Source organism: Silene latifolia, unplaced genomic scaffold (genome assembly GCF_048544455.1).
Source record: "Silene latifolia isolate original U9 population unplaced genomic scaffold, ASM4854445v1 scaffold_292, whole genome shotgun sequence".
Classification (NCBI taxonomy): Eukaryota; Viridiplantae; Streptophyta; class Magnoliopsida; order Caryophyllales; family Caryophyllaceae; genus Silene; species Silene latifolia.
The window spans coordinates 30477-52621 of record NW_027413231.1 but is presented as its reverse complement, the minus strand read 5'-3'; positions in this window follow the sequence as shown (position 1 = coordinate 52621).

Genomic DNA, 22145 nt, shown 5'->3' with positions numbered 1-22145 from the left:
AAAACAACAAATTTATCTTATAGGTACAAGTTGAATAATATTTAACTCGTTTTAATGTTAAGATGGATATATCTGTCTTAAGGGAGGGAAAGACTAATTGGTAATCTCAATTTTGCATGTGACACCAAAATTTAATTAAAGTCGTGATTAATTGAACATACACTGATATGACATGACTCATATATGAAACTAAACATTCTAATTGTCTGTCTGTTACAACACTATAGTAGAGGTCTGATTTAAAAACATTACGAAGTAATTCTTATAATGGATTATGTCACGATTAGCTAATCTTGACCGCATCTTTCACAAGAGGTAGTTTTGAGTAATCCTCTGTAGGAATCTCATTTTAAAATTAATTTGAAAAAACACATTAATAACTAACAAAAAGAAAAATAAAATAAAATTAACCACCTATTATATGAGAGGTTTCACAATATTATTTTTTTTGGGTCACAATATTGTTCTTGTGATATCTACCGTCTCAAAGGAAAATTAGCGAGTTTTTATTCACCTTTGGTTTGTATTTTATTTGTACTTTTTTTAGGTGTGTTATAAATTATGTCTCATATTATCGTGACACGGGCACCATTAGGCCATCATCATTCTCGTATGAATATCTCGTATAAATCACCGCTTGATAGATTAGTACTCTGTAGTTCGGAGTTAGTACTACCTAAGTTATACGCAAAGATTGAACATCTCGTCGTTGTTGGGCTAAGTGATAGATAATAATAGAAAAAAAACGTGAAGTAGTTTGGATACATAGGCAGAATATATAGTAAAATCATGTTTCAAACGAAATTGACGTTCCTCATACTGAGTTGTTCGAAATAGTTGGACTTTATTGCTAAAATAATAGGAAAAAAAACATGAAGTTAGTGGTTTTCATAAAAACGTGTCACATGTGGAATGAAGTAACAAAAAATTTATTCATATAGATTTAAAGGATCACTCATATCTTCTTCTTTTGCAAGGTTTTTCAGGACTACAATTTATGCAAATAACAAATATGTTAGGCAATAACTCTAGCTTTAATGAATCTCTTGTCTCTAAAATGCTTTGTGCCTTTGTATAAAAGGAGAATATATTCACGGGCTAAATTCTTTAAAAACATTCAAATTAGTAATATTTCCCCCTAGAAAATTAACTAATTAAATATGCTATTTCTATTATATATAAAATGAAATATCTTGAAAAAAAAATTTGGCTCTTGTTGGTCTGCTAGAATGAAAAGCACAAGGAGATATTCACTGTTGTAATGTTAGGTAGGACTCCTTTGCAGTCTTTATCTTCCCGTTTTCATGTCTTCTCCGTCTTCCTCAATCAAATATTTTGATCAAACTAAACGAAAAGACAATTATTAAATTCTAATATGTAAACTTTATCATTCGAATCATATAAACATGAACAAATAATACACAATAACATGTTAAAGAATTTTCACACCACAAATATGATCAATATAAAATCTTACAATCTTGTGTAAATCATCAAGTATATACTATGCCCCTTAACTTGAAAATAGTCTGCAATGAAAAAATGCTCTGCCCCTCTTTGTTTTTTTGTTACAAAAGGCTAATTTATTATAATTAGCGATTATGTCGTAAATCTGGAAACAAGATATTAAATCAAAATTTAAAAGGTGTACCTTTATTGACGGACCATGTGCATGAAAGTGACCTGAACAATGAAATAAAAAGAAAAATATTAAATTGTTGATATAAACTACAAAAATAGTTCCACCTAGAACGTTAGAAACATTAAAATTACAATCCATATTAGAAAAGAAAATGCAAATATAATGAAGATAAGCACATGGCCATTAATAACGCACATAGTAAACTCACATACAAATTAAAGACAATGTATCAATTTCAATATTAAATAGAAAATAATGTGAAAGAATAGGAGGAGTTGAATGGTGAGCAAGGCTATTAGATTAGATACATATATATAGTACATAGCACAGGAGTAGGACGTAGTTTCACTTGTAGTATTGCTTTTAAACTCTATCTCTGCATAAGATGTAGTTTCACGTTTCATGTTGTTCGTAAACTCTGTCTCTTAGTTTTATAATTTGTTTATCTTTTAAGATTAAGATTTATTTTTGGTATTTATTTTAATTAGAGTGTTTCAAAAAATTTGGGGTCTCTAAAATTGCCTGAAAAAAGCCTCTTTTATATATATATATATTGATTTTTACAAATATTAGTTAATAATATCATATTCTATTATTACTACCAAACAAAAAATAAACCGTTAAAAAGAAGTTAGTGATAGGAAATAAATTAGTCGTAGATAGTAAAAAAAAATAGTGTTTCAAAGCTCTTTAAACTCAAACTTAAAAGAATTTGAGTAGGATTTAAGGACCCCTACTGCACTATAATATGTAATCAAAGATGATTATTTCTTTAACATCTAACTAACTGTTATATTTTATGCATTTGATAACATAGGAATTTGACGAAGATTTGGAAACAATACAAATAGAGTGTTACCACTTATACGTAGAACTATGCACTAGCTCGGGCCTTGAGTTTATGTCGTACAACGTAGATATGAGATACATTACATAGTAAACGTACTCTTAATCTTTTTTAGCTTGGTATTAGGTTTTAAGATGAAACTGGATGGGACAAATCTTTTGTTACTCTCTAGCCATATTCTTTTCGTCTCATCTATTGATCAAACTTTAGATTATGCCCTAATCTGACCTACTATTTTAAGTTTAAGACAAATTTATATAAGTATACTTTTTTGTGGAGTTGTTTTTAATCTCTATTAAAAATGGAAAAAAATAGTTTAGAATTATAGATCAAATACTCAAAGCTTCATATATAACTGAAAGGTTAGAAATTATACATCGGAGCTCCAGCTATATATCACAATGTACATAGAATAATGTAGTTAGTCATCCCGAGTTTCACAAGTTATCTCTTTTTATTTTATTTGTTTTGACTGAGAATGAGTTTCACAAGTTCTTATACTATATACTATGTAGTATCAGTTAGTACGTAGTACACATGGAAATAAAAAAAGCGTAGCAATTTGAATAGCGATAGGGCGCCACCGGGTGATACTTGAACTCGGCGCCACCTTAATTAAAAAAGGAAAAATAAGTAAATAAAAAAATTCAATTTTCAATTTTTGCGCCAAACTTGATGGGTACTATTGTAAATTTGTAATCTTAACCTAATCAAATTAAGATAAGATTTAAAAAATTTATAATGCATCTGAGTTGAGATAGTATGCTCTTGCTACGTGATAGATCGATTACTGCATAGTAAAATCAATTCAACAAAATTCATCCACTGCCAAATAGGTGAAGAACATACATTGAAAATTAGGGAGTATCATTTTTCTGGCAATTGGGTAATGATTGCAAAAATAAGATGATGACAAATCAAATTCATTGTATTCTAATTTTGACCAAACTAGTAATGCAATGCTATGTCTTTAATTTATATTAAATCATTCAATATGCTGAAATTTCAATTAGTTGATCAATGATCATCATATTTTCCAGAAATACCTTGTATACGCTTCGGCGCTTCGAATAATTCATTGCTTCGTCTTTGAAAATGAACATACATAATTTATTTTTGATTTTCCTTTAATTAATTAATTATGATATTTTAAGTTACTAAACTACCCTTTCTTATTAATAAGTTTGAAGTTCAAATTTTAGGAGAGAGAAACTCAAAAACTTGACAAATTTACTATTATACCCCGGGTGGCGCTATCTCATTTTCCTTTGAATGAATAGGAAGGATTAAGGCGTATGCATTTAGAAAGGGTTGAAAAACAAATTTTAGATTATGCCCTTTAAAATTTACGACTACCACATCGTACACGATAGAAAATTATAAATAGGCCCGTGCATCGCATGGGTATTAAATCTAGTATATATATATAAAAGAGAGTTTTTTCGAGCGATCTGAGAGCGTCCACATCATCAAAAATCAATTTAGGAAATTATAATTTTTAATGTAAAAAATAAAGTGGAAAATCTTTTAATTATTATAATATGTATATTTCCTAAATTATATTCAAGTGATATTTCCAATTTTTATATCAACCTTTTACATTTCATTTGGCAAAAAAATATCGTTAAAAAAATTATGAAAATAATATAATTAGCTTTGTGGTAAAAAATGCTATCATTAGACTATAGATTTCATATTCTTTGCACATATTAAAGATGGTGTACTTCGTAATACGTAAAATTGTGTACTTTTTACGAGTGGTATGTTTTGTCCCACATTGGAAAATAACGTAGGTGCGGTGAATATGCTACATATAAATAGTAGAATTGTCCCACATCGAAAGATTATTTCAAGGTGATGTGATCCTATGATTATAAATAGGAGGCATATTTGGAACTTATGATCCACCCAAAAAAAAATTGAGTCTCATAAATATTGTTTTAAAGAGCTCTTAAGATTTTCAATCATTATCTACGATATGATATAAAAAAAATAAAGTGGAAATCGTTGAGAACAACTCGGGAAAGAGTTAAGAACATGAGCAAGAAAATCAAAAAATACAAAACTAAAGGTTTTACTAATGGTAGTCTCCTGACAGAGTACAAAACTAAAGAAATAATGTCGGTAAAAAAATTATGAAAATAATATTATTAGATTCATGGTAAGAAATGCTATCATTAGAGTATGTATAGATTTCATATAATTTGCACATATTAAAGATGGTGTATTTCATAGTATGTTATATGTCCCACATTGAAAAATAATATAGGTGTGACAAATATACTACATATAAAAAATAGAATTTTCCCACATCGAAATATAACATAAGGTGAGTGATTCCATGATTATAAATAAGAGGCATCCTTGGAACTTAGGCATCAACCCAAAATCATTTGAGTATCTTAAGTACTGTCTTGGAGTGCTCTTAAAAATTTATATCATTATATTTTCTACCTATTGATTTTATATGTCCCACATTTAAAAAATAATGTAGGTGTGGTAAATATACTACGTTTAAATAATATAATTAGAATTGTGTTAAAAAATTTCTATCATTAGAGTATAGGTTCATATCATTTGCACATATTTTTATTATGATAAAAAAAATAGAAAACAAATGTATGAATATTAATAGATAATATAGTATTTACTTATTATTAAATCGGGTTGGATGTCGAATTAGGTTCAAAAAATATGGTGTACTTTTAAATATGTTATTCGTCTCACATTGAAAAAGAATGTAGGTGTGATAAATATATACTACGTATAAATAGTTGAATTGTCCCACATCAGAAGATTATCATAAGCTGAGGTGATCCCATGATTATAAATAAGATTTATCCTTAGAACTTAGGTATCACCCCAAATGTATTAATCTCTCAAAGTATACTTATTATATAAGAGACTTTAAACATAATCTTGAATTAAATGTTAAATTTTTAAAGTTGTAACATTTTTTTTAGGTGGGAGAAAGAGCGATAAAATGGTCAGTATTATAACGGAAATTTTTCATGATATCCTCGAATTTTGGTAGATTACACATAATACCTCTAATTTTAAGTTTCTACATATAATACCTTTGTGTTTACTTTTTTTCATAATGCTATTACTCCTATGAGTAACTAGATGAGTAATTGAGCATGCCAAGCTATTTGTGTTTTATTATTTAGGTATTAAATGTTAGTTTATTAAATAAATATAGATTTAGGAATTAGATAATGAAGTGTTTGTGTTATAGATAACAAAAGAAAAAGGCGTCCCCAAGTCATAAGAGTAATGGGCTTATGACGGAAGTTGTCAAATGGTATTCTGAGAAAGAAAAATGTGAACACAAGGGTACCATTTGTAGAAACTTAAAATTAGGGGTGCCATGTGTAATCTATCAAAGTTCAAAGTTACCATGAGAAATTTCTAATATTATAATGATATAGTTAATTATATTTTCATTTAAAAGAGAGAGATATTCGTACTAATAAAACAATAAAGGGAGAATTATTTTTAATTGTTATTTTATTGTCACGCCATCAAACTTAACGTCCATTTAATAACCTTTACATTAGGGGGTACCATGGGCAAAAAAATGGAACCTCAAGGGTACCGTAGGCAGATTCTTAAAAGTAGGGGTAACATGGAAAATCTGACAAAATTAAGGGGTACCACGGAAAATTTGCGTATCTCAATTATGATTTTTTTTTTGAAGAAAAACAACGTACAAATATTAATGGAGAGTACTTGATCATATTATTAAATTTAAATATAACTATTATATATAATGAGTAGCAATTGTCCGTATTCAGTATTCGGGATCTGGTTGGATGTCGAACTAAGTGGAAAAAGATAGTGTAATTACGGTATGTTATTTGTCCCACATTGAAAAATAATGCATGTTTGATGAATATATATTACGTATAAATAGTAGAATTGTCCCACATCAGAAAAATAATCCAAGTTTGGTGAATATATTACATATAAATAATAGAATTGTCCCACATCGAAAGATAGTATAAGGTATGATGATTATATGATTATAAATACGAGTTAACCCACGTATATGACTATGGTGATTAAACATTAAACCCTTATAACGTTTTTTTTTTTGCATTATAAATAAGTTTATTACCCCGTTGCAACGCACGGGCATTCAAACTAGTATTTTATAAATATATTTTATCATGATTATATTTTTGTATCACACATATCAAATGTCTTGTTGATTTGCCAAATATTTTTACATATAACTTTCGAGTCTTGTTATTGAAAATATCGAAAGAAAAAAATAAAATAAAATAAATAAACGGTTTTATATAGGCTCGAGTTTGGCTCGAGCTCGCTTTAAAGTTCGCAAGCTTTATAACGAGCACATTTTTTTCAAGTTCGGGTAAGCTTGAGATCGGCTCGACCTCGAGTTTTGGTTCTTGATCAAAAGCCGAGCAAGGCCAAGCTCGGGCTCGGCTCGGCTAATTAACACCCTTAGTACAAGTGTAATACCACGAATTCGGACACACGAACTCGGTCGAGTAGGTTGTACTCGGCCGAGTGGGTCGTCGGTGCTTTCGGACAAGCTACTATTTTGGATGCACTCGGCCAAGTTACGAGGAGCTTGGTCGAGTAGAGCGTACTCGGCCGAGTACATCGTGCTCGACCGAGTACCGATCTGACGAGTTATTTTCCGCGATTTGATTAGAATGAAAAGGAAGTTATATATTTCGCTAATCACTTCGTTAATTATTTTTCTAAAACCTAAAAACATTTCTAATCTTCTCCCTAATCATCCTAATCATATCTTAGCATCTTGTGAGTGAATTGTTAAGCGTTTGGAGTCCGTAGTTCAGTAATTTACCGCATTAATAAGTACTTGTTATCTCTAATAAGTTTTAATCACTTTTGTTTAAGTTTAATTAAACCCTAATCTAAGCAATTAAGGGGAATGGTTTAGTTAGGGATTTATCTTGATTCTATAATTATTATGTATGAATGTTAGGTGGAGATTTCGTAGAGGAGCGGTTCTAGCTTGCGTGATTGTTATTGTCGGTGGAATTTGCGAAAAAGGTAGAATTTCCCTACTTAGTCTTTGTACGTTTGGTTTCAAGTATTGTGTAATTGTGTGATTCTTTGTTGTGATATTATCGTGGAGATTGGTGATGTGTCCATTTTAAATATGTTTTTACTCCATATTTTAGCTCAAGTTTATATGATGATTGCACTAATATTAGTGATTATGTGAGATAATTCCGTGTTCTAGTTGCATTTGCTTGTTTCATCATGTTTTGCGAAATTAAGCTTTCGAGCTTTTTCCAAAATAGCAAGCATACGAGTTCACGAGGCTAACAAAGACCAAGCATGACCATGGAAAAGAGTGTTTCCAAGCCTAAGCAAGAGTGTATGAGATATGGATTGATAAATGCAAATGATCTTACAAAAGAGCCCAAAAGAAGTCCAAATTTATGTAAAGAATTCCAAGCTTAGGATACTCCTTGGATGCTCTTAGGAAGAATTATGAAGCATTAACCGGAGGCATTAAGGGACATTTATCGCATACTTAGGATTCCTCAAGCAATTAATCAAGAATTGAAGACAAAAATACTCGGATTGCTACGGCCCCGATCGGGGTTACCTATATCTTAATTGCTTACGTTTTTTTCTTCACCCTTGTATAAAAGGGCGTTGATCCGGGATCTCTCTTACACTTCTTACATACCTTAGCTTCTACACTACTTTTATACTCTCATTTTAGTCCTTGGTTTAGGTTAGATTAGATTTCCCTTTATCATTTCCTTTATGTTATAAACAATTTCTTTAAGCATTTCAATTTATATTACAAGTTCATTTACAATTTCCATCTCAAGTATTTGTTCTTCTATATTCAAGTTCTATTTCCATTGTCAAGGTAATTTCATTTCTAGTATTATTTTGTTATTCCTTAGTCTTTTACATTACTAGTTAGTATGTTTATCTTTATCATTTCTGACAGGGCAGTCGCATACCTATCAAAAATAACCAACTGGCTCTAACTAACAATATAGCTAGGGAAGTCGGGTCGATCTCCACAAGGAGATGGGAAAATGTCGGCTTTGTCTAAGTTCGTCACGGTAACCAATTTGGGGGGTTGAATTTGATTGTTTTAAACTAAAGAGACTAAGAAAGAGAGGAAAAGCAGGAGAATAAAGATTAAGCAAATATGGGGAAAGCAGCTAAGAGAGTCGGTTCACCATGATCATTCAGTGAAGCAATCTAGGTCTCAGGTCAATGCAAGTATGGTCTAAGGGGCAGTGAATATCTCATTCCGGTCTCAATTCGCCCTAAAGCACAAATAGTTTAGCTTCCACCCTCACTACGGTGCCCTAATATTCGCTACGAGTCTCACCCTTTCCAACCTTCCGGTCCAGGTCAAGGTTTACTACGAATAAATGCCTAATTGCATCGTCTCAATTAGACAGAAACAATTAATAGAAGCGATTAACATCAAAGACTACACAAGCATTAATCTAATAATTCAATTACTATCCCTTCATAATCATGGATTCCCTAGTTTTAGCAAGAGAGAATTAGCTACATATCATTATCGAATCAACAACAATAATATATAGATAATAGGAATTGAACATGATAATAAACAAGAGAAATCCGAGTAGAGCAATTGCAAAATAAGAGAAGAGAGAAAATAATAACAATAAGATAAATAAAGATTATGATAAAGAATTAAAAGGAAGAATAGTACCGATTAGAAATCCCGAATCCAAGTTCTAGAGTAGAATCGAGTAAAGGAAAGGGAAGCAATGAGTAAGATGAAGTCAGTAAAGAAGAGGTGAGGAAGAGTTACGCAGTCTACTGTGTGATATATCACACAAAATTCTCTTCCTAAACCTAATCCAGACCTCTAATTACAAAAGCCCATACGAAAATAGGCGAAAAATCATAATTACAGGGACAAACCACTCGATCGAGTGGAATAAAACTGCTCGATCGAGTAACTATGCAGAAAACCCTTCGATCGAGTGGAAATAAACCACTCGATCGAGCAACTCATTATAATGCCTTCTCGATCGAGTAATATTTATGCTCGATCGTGTGATCTTCATGATAATAAGCATTCAATCGACTACAAAAGTGGTCGATCGAGCTATCTTGGCACGTTAGGCACTATGACACCTTCCGAAATCAGCTCACGCGTCTTCAAAGTGATAGATTCCAAGCTCCGATTCCTTGTTCTCCATAAATGCATGCGAATGGGACGAGTTTAGGCTTGATTTATCTTCTTTTCGATCTGAACCTGCAATTTACACAAAGCAAACCAAAGTAGACTATTCGGAGGTATTTGTAGCTAGAAGCTACGTAAAATAGTACAGAAATGCGTGTAAAAATGAGGTAAAAACCTTATATAAAACACACGCATCAAATCTCCCCAAACCAAACCTTTGCTTGTCCCCAAGCAAACTATGAATGCAACTAAGAATAAACAGTGGAACGGGACCAACGCATCAGCTAAAAATCATCCACCAAAACCAGTTTAATGCAACAACTAACAAAGTGGCAAATGATAAGTGCAAACGAATTAAATCCATGTCTCAAACTTTACTGAACCGTCGACCTTGCAAAACTCAAAGATATCGGACTCTCACGGGTCGCTCATCACTCAATTTTAGGCACAGGGTGAATATATAAGTGAAGGATAGAAAGAAGTAAAGACACTCACCTAACTCGACCTATAAGAACATGCATGCAATTAACATGAATAAAGTCTCTACAACCGTACATATGCATTCCAACAAAACTAATGACCAAGACACATGCCGAGGACTTACATTTGGGTAAGTGAGGTAATGGGTAAGAAGGGGCTAAGATGAATTTGGAATTGTGGGGTTAGTAGCCAAACTAGCAGCACGGATCCAAATTATGAAACTGCATCCCAACTTTGTACTCAATATAACAATACAGAACGGTGCAATTCGATGCACTCAACTCACAAAACACCATAAACTTGTCAACTGTCAACTCTCCATAAGATATAAATAAGACATGGGAGTGAAAATCATCCATACAATTTTTCATTTTTCGCATATGATTTTTCTTTTCTTTTTTTTTTTTTTTCATTTTTCTTTTTCAATTCTTTTCCTTTTTTTTTTTTTCATTTTCATTCATTTTTTTTCTTTTTCACAACATTTTCTTTCTTTCCATTCCCTTCCATTCTTCCACCAACTTCTGAAATCAGATATATAACCAAACTACAGTAAAGCATTCCAAACAGCTAGTCATCATTAGCTTGGCTAGGGTAGGCAAAAATATAGAATGTAGCTAATAGGACAAAAAGGCAATTTGGCTATGTGAGGCTCATGGGTAGAAAGAAATAAAGGGAACTGCCTCTTCTAACATGTGTCACCATCCACAGACCGAATGCATACTGGTATTAAGAAGACTAGACTCATGCTTATGCAAATTGATGTTACATGCCTTACAGAGAGTACTACTCACATCCTAAATGAAACTGGTCATGAATGTCACCAGTTTGTAAAGCCCTAACCTTAGAATGTATAGTAGCTTGCCAATTTATGAGTCAAGTCTATTTGTTCAGAAAAGAGAGAAACAAAAACTCGTAGATCATGCACATTATCATGCCAACAATATGTCAAGAATATGCAAGGCAGGGGTAAAGATTCAATGTAGTGTCAAAGTTCAAACGTTTCGACTCAAATTAAACGTGAATTTTTTTGAATTTTATGTGATTTTTTGAATTTAAAAACAACGATGCATGCTAAAATGAGTAAACGTGCAAACGGAAATGCAAGAAAACATGCAGATACAGACATGGATGCATACCTCCCCAAACAAACCGTACAATGCCCTCATTGTACCAAAAATAGGGAAAGAAATGTAAACTAAGGAGAAAAGGATAACTGGAGTCAGAATACTTACAACACGTCATGAAGAGGGACCTCCCCAAACCGACCATGAACATGGGAGGTCATAGGTAGAAACACAGCAGCTCAACAGACGAAAACTAGCAGCTGGAAGACGAAACAGTTCGATCGAGTAAAATAGAACAACTCGATCGAATGGTTTGGTGTCAAAAGTGCTCAATCGAGTAAATATATCACTCGATCGAGTGATTGTGAATCTGCAGCTTGTCGATCGAGTATAATTGTTACTCGATCGAGTGAATCTCTTGGAAAAAGTGCTCGATTGAGTTGAAAAACCTCTCGATCGAGTACGTGCACTTGCAAAACACGTATAAGAAGCAAGGGAAAAACAAAAGACGCATATTTTAGCGTTTAAAGTTCAACAAAAAGCTAAAGGCAAAGAAATAGTTCAACAAAAATACAATAAAACAGTCCGGGTTGCCTCCCGGAAAGCGCGGGTTTATGAGGTCCCGCATGACCTTTCTGGCATCAATTAACTGGCGCGTCAAGCTCGTTGAAGTACAAGACTTCAACACGATTATCTGCTTCATTTGCTTCGTGATAATGCTTCACATATTGCCCATTCACCTTGAACCGATTTCCTTCGGGACTTTCGAGCTCGACGGATCCAAATTTAGTAACAGCTGTCACCGTATAAGGACCACTCCACCTGGACTTCAGCTTGCCAGGAAATAATCGCAGTCGGGCATTAAACAAAGAACACCTTACGCCCGACATGAAATTCCCGAGGTAGAATTCTTTTGTCATGCCATCTCTTCGTCTTTTCCTTGTAAATGCGCGAGCTATTATAGGCATTAAGCCTAAATTCTTCCAATTCATCTAGCTGCAAAAGACGATTCTGACCACACAACTTAGGATCAAAGTTAAGCTCACGAATTGGCCACCAAGCCTTATATTCCAATTCAACAGGTAAATGACATGATTTCCCATAAACTAACCGATAAGGTGATGCACCGATCGGTGTCTTAAAGGCAGTTCTGTAGGCCCATAGTGTGTCTTCCAATTTAAGACTCCAGTCCTTCCGTGATTTAGAAACTACTTTAGACAAGATCTCTTTAATCTCGCGATTAGAGACCTCAACCTGACCACTAGTTTGGGGATGATACCCCAAACCACGCCGATGTTGAACACCAACCTTAGACAGAATGGAAGTTAGTTTCTTCTCTTTAAAGTGCATTCCCCCATCACTAATGACGACCCTAGGGACACCAAATCGGGGAAATATGACCTTTTTGAACATTTTAATCACGGTCTTGGCATCACAATGAGGTGAGGCAATTGCCTCTACCCACTTCGACACATAATCGACAGCTACTAAAATATACCTGTTACCTTTAGTAGATGGGAACGGTCCTTGGAAATCAATGCCCAGACATCGAAAACCTCGACCTCTAAGATACCATTTTTTGGCATCTCATGTCTCTTTGAAATATTCCCTGATCGTTGGCAGGCATCTCAAGCTGAAACAAAAGCCTTAGCATCAGCAAACAAAGAATGCCAGTAAAAACCAAACTGAAGTACCTTAGCCATGGTGCGCGATGGACCGTGGTGACCACCATAGGGAGAGGAGTGACATCTTTCCAGGACTACTTTGGTCTCCCATTGCGGAATACACCGTCTGTAGAGAGTGTCTGCACATTCCATAAACAAATAAGGATCATCCCAGAAATACTGCTTAGCGTTATACAGAAAACGCTTCCTCTGCTGATGAGAAAAGTTAGGCGGCAGCTTGCCACTGACAACGGAATTAGCTATATCTGCATACCAAGGTTCTTGGTTAACAATAGAAGATAATACAGCAAATAAAGAATCATCAGGAAAAGACTCATCAATAGGTAAAGAATCTTCTCCCTCTTGTCGCGACAGATGATCAGCTACAACGTTCTCAGCTCCTTTCTTATCTTTTATCTGCAAATCAAACTCTTGAAGAAGGAGTATCCATCTTAATAGCCGTGGTTTAGCCTCCTTCTTAGCAAGGAGATTCCTCAGAGCTGCATGGTCAGTAAAAACATTAACTTCTGACCCAATCAAATAAGAACGAAATTTCTCTAAAGCATAAACTACAGCTAGCAGCTCTTTTTCAGTGGTGGTGTACTTCACTTGAGCCTCATCCAGAGTTTGGCTCGCATAGTAGATTGCATTTAAAACTTTGTCTTTCCTTTGGCCTAACACTGCTTCTAATGCATAGTCACTGGCATCGCACATTATCTCAAACGACAAATCCCAGTCGGGAGGCTGTATGATCGGCACGGATACCAAAGCCTGCTTTAATCTGTTAAAAGCAGAAAGACACTCGTCAGTAAATACAAAAGGGGCATCCTTAAGTAGCAGCTTTGTAAGTGGTTTAGCAATTTTTGAGAAATCCTTGATAAACCGGCGATAAAAGCCGGCGTGACCAAGGAAGCTTCTCACTCCTTTAACATTAACATGAGGAGGTAATTGCTGAATCACTTCCACTTTTGCTTTATCAACTTCTATTCCCCTATCAGAAACTAAGTGCCCTAAGACAACTCCCTCGTTGACCATGAAATGACACTTCTCCCAGTTAAGCACGAGATTAACCTCAATGCAGCGCTGCAACACTTTATCAAGGTTAGACAGACAGTTAGAAAAATCACTTCCATACACACTAAAATCGTCCATGAAAACTTCCATAATAGACTCAATATACTTTGAAAATATCCCCATCATGCACCTTTGGAAGGTGGCAGGGGCATTACATAAACCAAAAGGCATCCTGCGATAAGCAAACACGCCCTGAGGACAAGTAAAAGTAGTCTTAGCTTGATCATCTGGGTGAATAGGGATCTGAAAGAACTCTGAATACCCGTCTAAATAGCAGAAAAACTTATGAAAAGCTAACCTTTCTACCATCTGATCAATAAAAGGAAGGGGAAAGTGATCTTTCTTGGTGGCGGCATTCAGCTGTCTGTAATCTATACACATCCGCCAACCAGTCACTACTCTAGTAGGTATTAACTCATTTTTGTCATTCCTAACCATGGTAGTCCCTCCTTTCTTAGGGACCACCTGCACTGGACTCACCCACTTAGAATGACCAACAGAATAGATGATAATACTGCGTCGAGCAGCTTCATTACCTCAACCATCACAACATCTTGCATCTTCTGGTTCAGCCGGCGCTGACCCTATCTGCAAGGTTTGTGATCTTCCTCCAGCTCTATCCTGTGCATACAAATATCGGGACTAATCCCCTTTATATCGTCCAAGGAATAACCCAAAGCTTTCCTGTTTTTCTTAAGCACAGCTAACAAGGAAGTCAGCTGATCATTATCAAGCTTAGCACTAATAATGACTGGATATTGCTCAGTATCATCTAAGAAAACATATTTTAGATGAGAGGGAAGAGGCTTACGCTCAAGTACCTTTACCTCAATGGAGCATAGGGTACTGATCATCTATTCCACTTGCTCTCCCTCAGCGTCGGTGAGTTCACGCTCATCTAAATCATCTTTAAGCAAATCCAACACAGCGTCATCATCATCTGGGTTATCTGCACACTCATCCAAAAGCATAAGAGCCTCTAGTGGGTCCTTTATAAAAGAACCCGACCAGAAGTCATAAATAGACTCGTCAATAATATCAACAGAATAACATGTGTCCTCTATCATTGGCCGAGCCAAAGTACTAGGCAGACTGAAAGTGATTGCGTCATCCCCTACTGCAAGAGTCAAACGCCCTTGTTTGACATCAATAATGGCCCCAGCTGTACAAAGGAACGGTCTTCCTAATATAATCGGGGTCCGGGTGTCCTCAGCAATGTCTAGAGCAATAAAATCTACTGGTATAAAGAGCTTGCCTATTTTCACAGGCACGTCCTCCAAGACACCCAAGGGTCGCCTAACGATCTATCACCATCCGTAGGGGTAATGTTAGTCAATTTAAGGTGACCCATATTTAATTTCTTGCAGATAGATAAGGGCATGACACTGACGCTGGCTCCCAAATCACAAAGAGCCTTATCAATTACCTCATTGCCTATAATACAGGTAATAGAGAAGCTACCCAGGTCCTTCATCTTAGGTGGAGCCTTATTTAAAAGTAAATTACTAGACTCTTCCAAAAATGAAACGATCTCAAATTCACTTAGCTCTCTCTTACGCGTCACAATATCTTTCATGAATTTAGCGTAAGTAGGTACCTGGGTAATAATTTCGGTAAAAGGGACAGTTACCTGGAGGTTCTTGACAACGTCCACAAACTTACCGTACTGTCGCTCAACCTTTGCGTCCTTCAGACGACCTGGAAAGGGTACTCTGGTAGCAATGAGTGGACCCGCGACTTTCTCTTTACCTTTATCAGCACGTGACGTCTTCACAGAAGGGGAAGATGACACGGTAGCGGAATTAGATGTCAAAATAGGATCTCCGCTGGTTCTAGCACTCGATCGAATACCTTATTCACTCAATCGAGTGGTTTTATTTTGGAAATTACTCGATCGAGCTGTTTGAACCACTCGATCGAGCTCTTCTATTTTAGGCTTACTCGATCGACCATCTTTTTCACTCGATCGAGTGACTTCTTCTTCTTTTTCACTCGATCGAGAGGAATTTACACTCGATCGACCATCTATAAATTGGACACCACTCGATCGAGTAAGTTTATCACTCGATCGAGTACCTGGATAGATTATTTCACTCGATCGAGTGTCTGGACAGCATGCAGCAAGGATATCGTTCAGAAACTCGTTCAAATCATCTTCCGGGGTATTATCAGCTGTCACAACCCCGTCTTTTGGTATTTTTGGCCCCTCATAAGCAAGGCCACTTCGGAGATTTATTGCATTGATTGGGTCGCACGACGGTGGATGATTAACTTGGTTTTTCGCGAGTGTTAACTGCGCGACTTGTTCTCTTAACTCCACGACAGCGGTATCATCCTTGTTGCACTTCTCCTCGAACTGTTGTGTTAAGTTCAAACCAAGGATTTCAGTTCGGCGATCTCCCCATTTGTAGAAGAGGGGTCTGGCTGCGGTATTTGCCTAGAGAGAGTAGAAACATTCGTCATCGCTTCATATAATTGAGAAAAAGGAACTCCTTGCTTGTATTTCTGATAAGCAAGGACGCGCTCTATTCTCGCCATACAACCAATGGGGTCATGCCCCTCCATGTCGCATCTACCGCATATCTCCACATGCTCAGTAATAGCACAAACTTGTGCGTGCTCACCCATAGTCTCCGTAATCTCCGCACCACCTAGACTTTTGCTAAGACTTACCACCTCAGCTGCCACCAACTCGTTAACTCACCCACTTCTTCGGGGATTTCCATATTCGGCAACATGGATGGCCATCTCCTCAATAAGATGCCACCCTTGATCATCCTCTACATTTTTCGTGAATCTCCCCTTAGCTACATTATCAAGGATAACTCTCTGGTCCGGATATAACCCGTTGTAGAATTGGGTACATAGGAACCAGCGCTTGAAACCGTGATGAGGCACAGAACGGACGAGCTTCTTGAACCTAGTCCAAGCCCCATTCAAGTCTTCAGTGGACAATTGCTCAAATGCGATGTCCGAGCTCTCAACGCATTAGTGCGCTGTGGTGGAAAATATCGCCTGTAAAAGGCCAAGGCAAAGGAACTCCAGTCAGTTACACCGGTTGCTTCCCTGTCTAAATCCCTCAACCATTCCCGGGCATCATCAGCTAAAGAGAAGGGAAAGAGAACTCCCTTCACTCTGTCTTGTGTCACCCCAGCAGCAAGAGGAATGGTGGAGAAATACTCCTTAAATAGCTCTATGTGCCTGCACGGATCTTCTTCAGGTACCCCTTGAAGAGATTTCTCTCGACCAGCTGTATATAGGATGGGTGGATTCCAAAAGTTCCCGATTCGGTAGTGGGTAGTAAGAAACCTTTTGGAAGGGAATCCACGTTAGGCTCTGAATGGCTGGCTATATTCGGCATCCTGGCAGATAAAATTTACAGACTGGAGCAGGTATGACAATGTTCTCTTTCTAGAACAGATATTCTGCAAACTAATCAAAAACTTTGCAAAAAATGAGATCAGTCTCAAGGAATAAATTCCTTGAGACGAGAGACGAGAGACAAACTTAAATAAAGAAACAAAATTACGCCACCTCCCCGGCAACGACGCCAAAATTTGACAGGGCAGTCGTATACCTATCAAAAATAACCAACTGGCTCTAATTAACAATATAGCTAGGGAAGTCGGGTCGAACTCTACAGGGAGATGGGAAAATGTCGGCTTTGTCTAAGTTCGTCACGGTAACCAATTTGGGGGGTTGAATTTGATTGTTTAAACTAAAGAGACTAAGAAAGAGAGGAAAAACAGGAGAATAAAGATTAAGTGTAATACTCCGTAATTTGATAAAATTTATATTAATAATTAACGCATTTTAAATAATTAATTATAATATAATTTATAATTGTGAATAAGATAGAATAATGAATAATATAATAAAATAACAATTAAGTCGGGAATGTGTAATGGGCTATTTGGACCTAGGGATGTGTGCTCGGAATTTCCGAGTAGTGATAATAATAATAATAATAATAATAATAATAATAATAATAATAATAATAATAATAATAATAATAATAATAATAATAATAATAATAATAATAATAGTAATAATAAGAATTGTATTTTATAATAGAAATAGTTGCCTTAAAACGGATTTCCTAAATTGAAAAGGGATTAGCTTAACTTGTCTTATAAAAGGGAAAATAATACAACTAAATTGTCATAATAAATCCGAGATTTGAAGAGAGAATTGGGGATTTAGGGAAACGTGAAAAGAGACTCAAAATCATCAATTAACTCGAGGTAAGACCGTCTCATGTATACTCTTTGCTACGTTATAACTTGTAAATTAGACCACCATAGGACAAGCCGTGACCATCGTTGTGATCGTGGACCACCAGAGACCTTATTTGACCCCCGTGGACCGTCGTTGACCGTCAGGAGAGGGTTGTTTCAGGCGGGTTTTTATGGGTGGTTGTATGACGTGTTTTATATGGTTTTGAACCCGTTCTTAAGCGTGACTGACCTAGGTTGTTTAAGGGAAATACCTAGGGTGTATTCAACCACTGTGGGTGGTATGGATCGTTTTATGGTGGTGGTTTGCGCGGTGGTGGCCGGAATTTCGTGGGTGTTGAATGGTTGCCAATCCCGCGTATAGACTCGGTTTTACCCTCTTGTGTGTGTCGAATGGACTCGGGTTTGGGTTGGTTAGTGTCGTGATGATGGGTCGTCGGTTTTGGGTTGTTGTGGGTGGTTGTAGGTGGTGGTTGTTGCAGTGGTTGCCGGAGTTGAGCGAAAACAGGGGAGGAGCAGGGGTTGTGTGCGGGTTTTGGTGACCGTCTTAAGATGACTGCCATGGCCGTGTTAGTGACTTATGCCGGGAAAGGGGACCACCTGAGAGTCACCGTGAGACAGTGGTGTCGAAGGTGGTGGCCATAGGTGGTAATGGTGGCTGTGGTGGTGTTGGCGAGGGGTTATTTACACCTGTCGATGTCGGGTTTTCGGCAATTAGTCATGTTCGTGATTGTTGCTGCTAGGGCGTGTTTATACGGGTTGTAGGGGATGGCTAGGCTGGTGGTTAGTGGTCGTCGGTATGCGTCATAGCGCGGTCTAGGATGTGGCATGCATGGGTGGTGCCGATGGTGGCTATGGGTGTCGTGAAAAACGGGTAAAGGAAGGCTGTCAAAACACGGTTTTGCCTTGTGCTATGGGGGTGTGTATGTTTGTTGTTTTCACGTGAATTAGAAGACAATGGACTACAATTAATTAATTTATACTTAATATAATAATTAGTTTGGGTTGTTTTAAGACGGGTTTTTACATAATAATAATTTAAGCGGAAAATAATGAAGATAATTAAATTATAATTTAATAAATTAATATAAGTAATTGGATAATTAATAATTAAAGTATAATATTTATGATAGGTGACGATTTGTACTGTGAAGAAATTATAAACGGGTCGGATTGCTTTAATTATTTGGATTGATTAAGCTGCATAATTGGAATCGCTTGCCAGGTAGGAATTTCCTACTCAACTCGGTTTTATTGTTCAGTGAATGAATATTTAAATGTGACGGTCGATGAGACTAAAATTAACAATTATGATTTATTATTGGAATAGAGTATTTGAGTATGATAAATTGTTGGTTGAGCATTAAGACGAGATTGACATTGAGTATTTGATTATTGGAGAGTTGATTGTTCAGTTGAGCATAACACGGAGGGTGTTACTGCCAGTTGTGCATAGCGAGCAATCGTTACTGCCAGATGAGCATAGTAAGTAATTACTACTGCCAGAGATAGTTGTGCATAGTAAGTAATTACTACGCCAGTGAGCATGGTACGCAAGTACTCTTTTGCCCGATTGAGCATAGCACGGTGTTAAGGGGTTGTGCTACGCCGGACGTAAGTGAGTTGTACGGATGAAGTGATGAGAATTTGAAGGATGTTTATTTTGGTTGGATTATTATTATTGTTGTTTAGTTTATTCCTACTCAACCTCGCGGTTGACTGTGTATTCGTGAACACCTGCGGTGAACCGTTTTATGGGGAGCAGATTTGACAGGTACCAAAGTTTAGCTGACTTGGGAGCATTGGGATGAGAGCTCGACTTGGAACCTTAGATGAAGTCTAGATCACATATATAGTTATATCACTTATTTATTTTCCGCTGCGAGTTGTAAATATTTTATATTAAGTTTTAGTTGGTTAATTGTAATAAACATGTAATCGCTAAGTTTTGATTTAAATTACTTTGGTTTGTTGTACTTTGTTATTCACTACCTCGGGAAACCGAGATGGTAACGCTCTCATTTACTTGGGAATGTCTAGCTAAAGGCTCCCGAATAAATGGGGGTGTATCAGAGCAAAACGATCCTCAGGCCTAACCAATGAATAATAATGAACTTAGGATGTGTCTAACTAAAATGAACCCCGGGTAGAAACTGTTAGGAGCCCCTCTTAGTGTGGTTAAGAAGGATCCCTTAATTCATACCATGGCCCTTCCAGTTTTGAACCGGTAACCTTGAGAGAATACTTGAGAGTGTGGGGTAATTTAAAATGAATATAGTATGTTTCTCTTAGGAATTTTGTTTGTCTTGGTTGCATATTGTTGTTATTAATGGTTGCGGTTTTGGGGCGTAACCTTATTTTACGGAGGAGGGGTGTGACATGATTTGTTTAAGCATTTTTATAAGCATGATGATATGGGGAATATATGTTGGCATGTATGTGGAAGGGGTTAATATGATCAAACATGAGAAGTATTAATTGTTGTGATTTTGATTGATTTCTCGAAATTTTACCCTTGATTGTTTTGGCTGCCATTTACTGTCGGTTTAAAATTCTTGCCCGAGATTTTTATGTATGATACCCTTGTGAGTTAGCTTTCTTATGCCACTGGTCTCATATTCAAAGAATATATTATTTAGGAGAAATAAATATTTTGGTGGACAGTAGTTGAAATATTCCTGTACAGTAATGTTTTTGCGCCATGTTTTTGTAAAAATTATCATTTAAAAACTACGTAATTATTTGTTACAATTCCAACTCCACTGGTTAATAGACTCATGTATATTTCTAAATTGGTAAGCCACGTTTTAAGAAAATATTTTGACAATTTATGGTGATTTTTACAATTTGACCTAAGTTTCTGACAAGTTGCTGTAAAATTTTTGTTTCGACCAAATAATTTGTAAAATGCATTATAAATTGGCCTTATGAGTTTTTGACTTGATTCTTTTTCTCATGGTTTACTAACTCTCTTTATTTTCTAAAAAGTATATGTCCTAAAGAGGTAATTATGTTATTAATTGTTAATGATTTTTAGAAGTTATAACTTGTTTTCCTAGCCTTGAAAAATATAAGTTTTGTTTCTTATCTTTTGAGCATTGATATTTTGATGTTGTGAATTCTGTGAAGTAGGATGACATGTCTAGTGACATGCGGAATGTGTTTCCCTAAGCCTATATATATGTTCACATTAAATGCATCCATCTCTAGGTTAGATAGCATTATAATAAAGAAAAGATTAAACTAAACAATTATGCGTATTTTGTTATATATTATAATCTAGTCTGGCAATGTATTCGTCGATAATTAGAGTTAAGTTGAAGTTTAAATAAAGATTAGTTATAATATATTATATGATTAGTTTTGCTATTTAGAAGTAACACAAAGATTTTGTTCTTCATTTAGCCATTAATTGGTGTTGTGTCTGCTGAAATAAGTGTTGTCTTATGTTACAATGTGCGTTTCAACAATGATTTCGTTGTTCCTATTGTTTGATATTCCGAACTTCGAGGACGAAGTTTATTTTTAGGGGGAAGGAATGTAATACTACAAATGTTTTTAATAATTATTGTGATATCTTGGGGTAATATTGGCGTGATTGATAGTCGTAAATGAATACTTATGTTATCATAAGTTGGATGTTGCTTAGTTATGTGGATGTTTATAAGTGTTGTAGTAGTATTAGTTATGGGCGAACTTCGGGACGAAGTTCATTTTAAGGGGGGAAGACTGTAATACTCCGTAATTTGATAAAATTTATATTAATAATTAACGCATTTTAAATAATTAATTATAATATAATTTATAATTGTGAATAAGATGGAATAATGAATAATATAATAAAATAACAATTAAGTCGGAAATGTGTAATGGGCTATTTGGACCTAGGGATGTGTGCTCGGAATTTCCGAGTAGTGCTAATAATAATAATAATAATAATA